Source organism: Mytilus galloprovincialis, chromosome 8 (assembly GCF_965363235.1).
Source record: "Mytilus galloprovincialis chromosome 8, xbMytGall1.hap1.1, whole genome shotgun sequence".
NCBI lineage: Eukaryota > Metazoa > Mollusca > Bivalvia > Mytilida > Mytilidae > Mytilus > Mytilus galloprovincialis.
The window spans coordinates 62302951-62312663 of record NC_134845.1 but is presented as its reverse complement, the minus strand read 5'-3'; the positions used below and the strand labels follow the sequence as shown (position 1 = coordinate 62312663).

Genomic DNA, 9713 nt, shown 5'->3' with positions numbered 1-9713 from the left:
CAATGAACCTATAAACATGCTTCATATAATTTATTATTTCATTTATTCCTACTTGAATATGTGTCAACTGATCAAGATTAACGTTAAACATTACCTTTGATATTGTGTGTACCATACTAGATTTAACTCAAAATCAATATCATATAACCACGTTGTCATGACGCTAAACAAACAATTGGGTTAAACAGTGTACATAAACTTTAACTTTGAGTTTATATTAAAAAGAAAGATTTTATTTTTTCCAGTAACTTCAACAATTAACAAAATGAAATTCTGTTTCTGCATAGTTCATGTAGTTATTCAGGTAAGAACATTTATTGTTTATTTATGTATATACTAATCTTAGACGAATCGATGATGCAGTTGGTTGGTTTTCTATGTTGTTTTACTGTAGACGTTGAAATAACAAAACTAACGCACTCCAGCAAATATAAAATCGGATTGTCCTTTATTCAATGACAAAATCAAAAGCTCAAGCATATAAATCGAATGGAACAAGTGTCTTATTCCTGACTTTGTATGTATTTTGTTTTGTAGAAAAAGGTAGTTAAATATCGAGATTTAGAGCTATATAAGTTTATAGAGATTTATAACCTCTCATAAAAGTCAATTTATAACTGAACAATCAATACTACTATATTCATAGTTATGAAAAAGGAAAATAACAAAATACCGAACTCCGAGCAAAATTTTAAACAGAAAGTCCGTACTCAAATGTCAAAATAAAAAGATCAAACACATTACAACGAATGGAAAACAACTGTCATATTCAATCATCAGATTCCTTATCGAGAAGTTTTATTACCTCCACAAAGATAGCAGACAAGTTAAAATTAATAACAAAAACTCATTGACTTGTCTCGATTTGCACGTTAAATCAGCACTGTTCTTTTGATAAAATGTTAATGAAACAGTGCAGAGATCACAGAAAAATTTCCAAAAGGCGTGTTTTGTAGGCAAATTTCCGTCAGATAAACCAATTTTATTTTCATTCCACCGTTGTGTCTCTTGCAAAAGAATTTGACCGATTGTTAGGACATAAAACATCAGTATGAACTAAGTAAAAGGTGCTTCTCTAAATACTTCATATCAAGAAAATCAAATGAAGTTTTGAAAAAGATTCAATATGATCATATATCTCTTTTTGTTTTCTATGTTCAAACTTCGTTTGTTTCTTATTGATATTGATAAATGCGAGAAAGAAGACGGTGATACTATTTCTGTATGGATAAAGGCTGTGAGGTCGTTGATGCAAATCAGAATTAAAAACCCTTCCGGAGCACCAGCGATCACTCCAGTTCCTGGTGGTGTTCGTGTTGCTTAGTCTTTAGTTTTCTGTGTTGTGTTTTGTGTACTCTAATTTGGCTGTTTGTCTTTTTCTTTTTTAGCCATGGCGTTATGTTTCTTTTTTCTTTCTCAATTTTGAATTCTTTAATATTGCCTATAATTGCTTTCATTTTCTTCAGTGTTTGACTTCCGCGACCGTCCTACAGTGAGAGGTTTAAATAGTCTTGACACAGGTTTATTCCACCATTTTTGGACATGAAAAATGGCTGTACCAATAGTATTCAATTCGATTGATGTGTTTGGGCTTTTGATTTAACGTCTGTCTAGAAGTTTCAATCGAGTTCAGTTTTTATTTTATTTTTAAAGATAAATATAAAATTTTCATTTTAAAATGAAAAGTAAAATGCTCCGTTGTTGCTTAAAGTAATAAAAAATAACTGTACGATATAATAATATTTGATAATAAAAGGCACAGGAACAATGAAGAAGGACATATACTGATTAGCAGAAACATTTATGTTGACCTTCACACTCATCTTGATTCAAAATGTAAAAACCCAAAATAAAGGCACTTGTCTTAAGCTTCTCATTGCTAATTATTTATATTGCTTCATTACACTATTTACAATATTCGGCACATTTGTTGGCTTTTTATTGGACGGAAATCCATAGGTGGCATAATAAAATCAGCAAAACGAAAACATGATTTGAAAACAAAAACACAGAATAGATGTGGAGCAATGGTCAAACAAAGATGTAATTAAAAACATCATTATTGAATTAGTTACTATTGCTACCAAATAATACTATTTCTTAAACATGGTCTGAAAAAAGTAACAAAAATCTATTGAAATCACTTTCGAAAAAACATTTTCTCTATGAGATTTGAAATTTGTTATTTTCATGAAATTATATTTTTGATTTTAAGAAGATATTGAAACAAATAACAATACATTTGTTTTAAAAATGATTTTTTTTTTACACAAGTTTAAATATATTAAAACATTTGTATTTGCTTGTTTTATAAAACATAACATATTTCAATCTCATTCTTAAAAGCAAATATTGAAAATACTGACCTTTAGCATTTTCCAATTTAGTTTACAATATTGAAAAAAATAAAAATGCTCTAGCGTGGAGCATTTTTCAATTTGACTTACAATATTGAAAAATGAAAAATGCTCTAGCGTGGAGCATTTTTCAATTTGACGTTTGATATTGAAAAATGAAAATTGCTCCAATTATTCTTCTTTCATTTTACTGTGCAATATTCAAATTTGAAAAATGGTCATTATTCAAATATCTAATAATGAGAACGAAATGTTTCAATACAGTCCGAAATGCGGTTCGATAAATTTGCTTCCTTGTTTATTTCGCTCTCCTGTCAAATCATGTAATTTCGCTACCTCTAATGGTAAACGCTACAACGATTGGTGTCGTCAAGAAAGGTACGATTAAAGGAATCGGCTAGGAATTAGACGATCACCATTGGTATAGGTGAGTTGTTTAATAGTTATTGCTTTGGGATAAATGCATGTTTTGGATTTATTCATAATCAGGAATAGCTGGAAAGGAAAGAAACGTGTCGCTACGTGAACCCGGAAAGGCCGGCACGAATTAAAAAAAAAATCTAGAGACGAACGTTCTGAGTGTGCCACCTACACATTCAAACGTTGTTAAGCTTTTCCATGGGAAATAATGTCATTTTTCACGGTGTGTTCGATAGTTTTGTTACATTGTAACATTATATAATGCACACTCATAAAGTGGATTAAAATATCCTCCCACCATCAGTAGTGCTATTATATAAGACTTCGGAGGTTCATATCACTTATATTCAACGTTTTTATATCGGATTTTTTTACTATTGATGTTGAACGGTTCATAGTAAAAAAAAAATCCGATAAAACCGTTGAATGTAAATGAAATGAATCTCAGAAGTCTTATATTGTCCTTTAATATAAGACAGGGGGTTCATATCATTTACATTCAACATTTTTTATCGAATTTTTGTTTACTATCAATGTTGAACGGTTCAACGGTTCGACATTGGTAGTTAAAAAAAATCCGAATTCTTACATTATAGTCCGGCCGATCGGTGAAAAAAAAATGATCAAATAATGAGGAAAGCACTAATTTTTGCATGATGGTACATTTTGGTGTACTGAGCAATATTAGCTATTGACCCACCCTCAAAATTCAATATGGCAGCTTATTTCAAGATGACTGCCGTACGTTCTAAAATATTTTCCAGTATTGCACAAACCACAGTGGATTTGATGCTGGGTGCACAAAAATCAACAAATTTGAATGACTTGGTGTACTTAGGAAGATTTTGTTTTGATCTATTTTTGAAATACAAAATGGCGGCTATTTTCAAAATGGCCGCCTTAAAAGATAAGCAAATATTCATTATTAAGCATTTTATTGATGTATAGTGTCATTTGGTATCTGTCCCAATTCTGTCTTTTTTGATTTTGCCTTGCTTGTCATTTCATACACAAAGTAGTAACTTTCATAAAAAGCTGCAGTAGTAGCTTTCATTCAAAGATGCACTATTTGTTGTCTTCGGTCACACATAAAAGCTGTGATTTGGGATTTATCTGTCTTAAGATATTATTCAGTGCCTATCTTATCTCTTGGGTCGCAATATTTTGCAATTTGAGACATTAAACTGTGAACTGAGAATCAGTTAAACACATAACAGTGAAATGGCAGGAATTGAGGACAACAAGGACAAGAACATGGAAATGGCAGCAACTGAATAACTTGGGGATATGGAGAAACCCACAGCTGAAGACGCTCTAACAGAGGACAGCTCAGACAGAAATGACTATCAAACAATTGTACCAAGAATATTAAGCACATAGAAAATAAAATGCTCAAAGAACAGTAATACAGAGCGAAGTACAAATATAAAAATATGTGTTGGTCTCATTACGTTTCAAGCTAAACAGAAAGAGGCAATGTATATCAATAACAAACAGATGAAAGCAATATCTCAGCAACTTCAGTAGTCTGAAGACAGGATAGACCACAAGGCTAGTAATAATTGCTTGGCGGAATTGATGGTCAGACCAATAAGATATTCAATGTTGTGGTGAGACGAATGGACAAGCTGACAACAACTGAGGAAGGAGACACAGTTCTATTTAAAAGTGCATTTTAACAGCCGGGTAGCTTCCAACAACTGGCATCTGTTGTAAATGAATCAATGGACAATCGAAATAAAGAAGTTAATATTTCTGCAATGGATACATCATCTGAGCCAAAATTTGACCTTAGCCAGTACAACGCTAGTTTACCAAAAGTACACAACAAAATCCATGCCGTAGGTCTTTCTCCAATTGTAGTTCGCATGAAACATAAACCAGGCCAACTCTGTTGAAGGTGTCTTCACCTTAAGTCAAAAGTTCTATGTCAGGGCCTTGGCCCTGCATGAGACAGTTCAAATTATTCAACAACAATCTCCATTTAAGAACATACTATAAACCTCTAGTACTAATCAAGGATACCAGCAAAAGGCTTACGTGTCTTCTTACGCACACTAACCATCTACTATGAGTCAATAATATTTGGTTCAGATCAGCACACCATTACAGAAACAATTGGCTGCAAGTGGATTCTATCAAGTTTCTCAAATGCTGAATACAGTGCCTACTTACGGTATTATCCCCGTCGAGTCAATGGCAAATCCTACATTTATCACTCCAATTATGACAACCTCGTCCGCTTCTGGAGCTCTAATATTCTTCCCATAACAGCAAGTTGACTCCATTGACAGATCCAGGAAAGGGCAGAGGAAACAAAAAGAGTGTGGCAACACCTCTTCTTCAGACTCCTAACTGGAGAGAGAATATACCCGATGGCAAGAAAATATTTGTGCAAGGGACCGGAGCCGAAGCCCACAGCTGCCCAAAATGCAAAAACGCAATTGAAAAGGATACATCACTTGGGAGGCGTTCATTTACCAATTTGAACGAACTGCCGGTAGATGACAAGGAAAATCAGGAAAAATGTTTGTAGGCCCCAGATTGCCAGGCCGATGTTGGTTTTGAGTACGCTCGCATGGTAAACACAGATGATGATTCCAAGGCCTAAAAAAACATTCATTTGGAGCAGCGGTTCAGCAAGAAAGACAAGCAAACCAGATTGGAACCAAAACATTCCGTCGAGAATGTAAAGACAAAGATTATTCAAGGCATATAATAGAGAAAACCCAGAACAATTAACAAGGCGTTAAAACAATTGAAAATCTCAAAAGCAAACCAGATGGCGATATATGGATAAAAAAGTGCCAATTATGACCATCGACAAGTCTGCTTTGTTGATGGCGCATTATCACCGACCGATAAAGAAAATGTGAGCAGTCCTTTTGGATTATGAGTTGCATAACCTCACACAAATTGTCACAAAACTAGCTGATGTTATGCTTTCAACTAATCAGCATAACTTTGGATTGGCCGATCAATATAATCTCGGTTCTTCTGATAAAAAAAAATCATGGAAGATCACCAGTTCAATGGAAGATCACCTGATCAATATAAACGTGGAAGATTTCTTGAGCAATACAATCGCGGTAAATCGGCAGATAGAAGCACACCAAGTTTAATGCCTATCGATCAGCAACACCCCACTAAGCTAGAGATCATATAGTCCGTAAAGACAACGGTTAGCATCTCCACGGACAAATTCCAGAAATCCCGAATATTTCAGACAACAGTCACCTTCATCAGGATACGGAGCAAATCAAAGTGTAACCCCAACAATGGAGCAAAGGTTCGGGCCAGTAGAACAACTCAGATTCCAAAGTCTTTTGGCCATGAAACATCACCTTATCACAAAATCGAACAGAGGCCCACTGCTTCGTCCAATATTGTCACCAGACGAACCATTTGAAAGAGCTTTGTAGTACGAGGTACTATACATGACCAGAATGTGAGCATGATTGTGGACACTGCTGCAATGATAAAATTAGTAAATGAGAAATTAATTCCGGCAGAAAATGGAGATTTGGAGAACGTAACGCTACGTGGTTTGGGTTAACAGCTTGTTATTGGGAAGATTATAAGGAACGAATCTCGACATTAATAGAGTAAACATACAATTGGGTGTGTGCAAAGAGCCATTAACAGACGATGTTATACTTAGGCTAGTTATTTTGGACACACTGATTGCAGTGATAAACCTGAGTACTCCCACAATTACCATCAACAAAAAAGATATAAATGCGCCATTTGTTAATAGTGGAAACGAGATTTTAACTCAGCTAGTTTGCATAAAACGAACCATCACAGTTCCGCTAAATTCAAACATGACTGTTACCATTAAAACTAATAAAAGTGCTGACCAAGAGTGCATTTTAGGACCATGCTCGCTGAAATATTCCAAATTGGTTACGCGCGTAGTTGGAAAAGGAAATAGTTGCCCCTTAACCATTTTAAATGATGGCAATCGTTTAATCCGCCTGAAGAAAGGTACACCTATTGATTAATAGAATAATTTGACGATGTAGTGGGTACGGCCGATGAAAACGCGATAAGTGACGTAAGACGTGGCATTGAAGAGACACGAGACAAGGTGCCCTCGGCACTGCCTCAAAGTTCAGATGAGTTACCTACTATTCCACCACATTTAACCGACCTATATTAACGTCAATCGACTCGTGTCAACCTATTACAACCATTAAAACTGAAAGCGTTTAAAGAACAATTACAATAACATGTATCATATTGATTAACATTATGAATTTCACTATTTGTTTTTGTATATGCAGCCATATTTGAAACTTATGTGTCATAGAAATACCCAAATTATTTGTTTTATACTTTAAAATTAATTGATAACAAATTCAAGAACATGAAGTCCATTTTTAAAGAATCATTACTTTAATTTCCGAAATTATATAGAATACCTTTAGGACAATCTTGAATTGTATACCGTTTTTCCGCCATCTTGAAAATGGCAGCCATATTGGATTTTTCAGAGTGGGTCCATAGCTGAAACCAAAGGGTATATAACCAAGAACTGCTATGCAAATTTTCATGCTTTCCTCATCAAGTGATCAATTCTGCTCTATATCTGCACCAATCGGCCGGACTATTATAGGACTATCGTTTATTAGTTCTTTATCCTAACTAAATGCTTTTTTGTGGTGCATATTACAAAAAAGGGGGGGGGGGCTTTTAAAAACACCAAAATACCTTAACAATCCTACAATATCTGTTTACAGAATGAGAGAGATATTTCGTATTCTAAAACTAATTTTTCTCACATGTTTGTTAGATATGTTGAAAATACAGACAAATGTTTAGTACGTTTATCCATCCCCTCTTTTTCAATTCATTAGTTCAAGATACAGCTCTGAAGAATAAGCAATAACCTACATTTTTCTACCATGTGAAGACCAATGAAAACATTTGATATGATTTGAAAATATGGCCAATTAAGTAGGAACTTTGTGTTTCGCAGACATAAATTATAATTCAACATTTTCGATTTATATTTTTCTTTATTTCATATTCTAGTATATCTAATAACATGTTTATATTTTGTGATGCATCTGATGTAAACATCGAGTGGTAGATCCGGGAAAGAGCTCTTAGTTCCGATCCGTTTGTATGGGGAACATGTAGTTGCAACCTCCTCTTTAATTGCCTGTTCGATTTTTATGTTTGCAGTGTCGAAAAGGGAGATAGTCAGCAGTTTTATCAAGAAGTTATGTGAAAGTTCTGCTATACATCTGACAGTCAGGAATTATTGTGAAGTACACATGTCGACCAGAGGCATAGAACAGAGAGGAGAGGTTTTAAAGTACCAGATGCTTATCTGAGATTCCAATTTGAACTAAAGAAAGCAATATATAAAGATATGTAGGAGAAAAAAATCTATATGAATAAAGTTATGCCACAAAAGGAACTTGTTTTTTTTTATATACATAATTTGTCAAACGTATCCATAACAGAAGAGATGTGAATGCATCCTTCATAGCCTTGTAATACTACACATGATGGTAATAATTTATATAATTTCTGAGATAATATAGCAGTGCCATTGGTTTCCCCTTTCTCTTTCTTCAAAGAACTCGATCATCTGAACCCTTCTTTTTTTTTTAAATTGGATTCCTGTTCAAGAACAGTATAAAGAGCAAATGCTTAATTTTCGTTATCTTTTAGAATCATTTTTTTTTTAAAATAAAACAGGTTGTACATTCTACATAAAATATGCTAGTCGACCGTAAATGTTAACACCCAAAAAAGGTCTTTAAATTAGTATATTCATTTTTCCACTTTCAAAATATGTTAAAGGTTTAAGCATCCCAAACATTACCATGTGACTTGAATTTTTGATTTGTCAATATCAAGCACACTCGATATTTCCCATAACATCATAATAGTTCCGTTTTTATTATTAAAACAACAAAGGACTTACTCTTGTACAAAATTGTAACAGTTATCAAAACATGTCTAGTAAGTACAATTTAAACCCAAGCCGCTGTTCTTTTAAGCACCGTCTTGGTTGATTTTAAGTGTTTGGTGCGAAGGCTGAAGACTTAAGACAATAACATGGAGGTAAGTATGTATAAGAACAACGTTTTCAGGAATATAGGCGGATTCGGGGGGGGGGGGGGGGAGGGGGCTTTCGTCGGAAAAATATGTTTGATTAAACTTAGGGAATCACTGAAGCATGACTGGCGCGAGCTCCCCTTAGCTCAGTCAGCCCCCCCCCCCTCTTATGTAAAATTCTAGATCCGCCACTGAATATTGGTTTGAAGAGTGCGATGGAAGTCTTCGAATGTATAAAAAAAAGAATGAAAGTCTTTGTGCTGGTTATTTACATACGGGAACGAAAATTTAACTTCAAATTGGGAAAAAGAGTAAGGGGTAAGATTCATTAAAAAAAAATATCGTCTGATCCAAAATTCGTTCGAAAAAATATTGTTGTCAGGAAAAATTTAAAACCAGAAAAAAATATTATGAATTCTTATCTTCTAAAACCTTATAGTGTTAAGTTTTGAAAGAAAAAAATATTTGATTGGTGGAGGCGGACAATAAATGGTCGCGCTCAGACAAGAAAACCATATCCCCTTTAAAGTTAAATGATTTACTTACTTCCTTGTTGGTGGATTGTTTCCTGGCTTGCTTTGGTAGAGTATTGGTGCATGTTTCACATTCGAGTAATATATATACGCATGTGTAGTACATGAAATATGAAGACACCGGTGTACTACTATAGTACTTGACTTGTAATAGTGAGCATGTATGAGAAAAATAGAGTGAGCCAATTGTAAGCTGCTATAAGATAGACTTACAAGACTGTGTCCATAGTACACGGATGCCCCACTCGCACTATCATTTTACATGTTCAGTGGACCGTGAAATTGGGATCAATACTTTAATTTGGCGTTAACATTAGACAAATCGTAT

At 34.3% G+C, this 9713-nt stretch overlaps 1 long non-coding RNA gene across 1 annotated transcript; it reads left to right on the top strand.

The window, feature by feature from the left end:
* The first annotated feature begins 218 nt into the window (after positions 1–218).
* On the top strand, positions 219–8201 carry LOC143043431 (uncharacterized). The gene is made up of 2 exons (XR_012968382.1): positions 219–304; positions 7968–8201. It is a non-coding gene; the product is annotated as an uncharacterized LOC143043431 (long non-coding RNA).
* The last annotated feature ends 1512 nt before the right edge of the window (positions 8202–9713 follow it).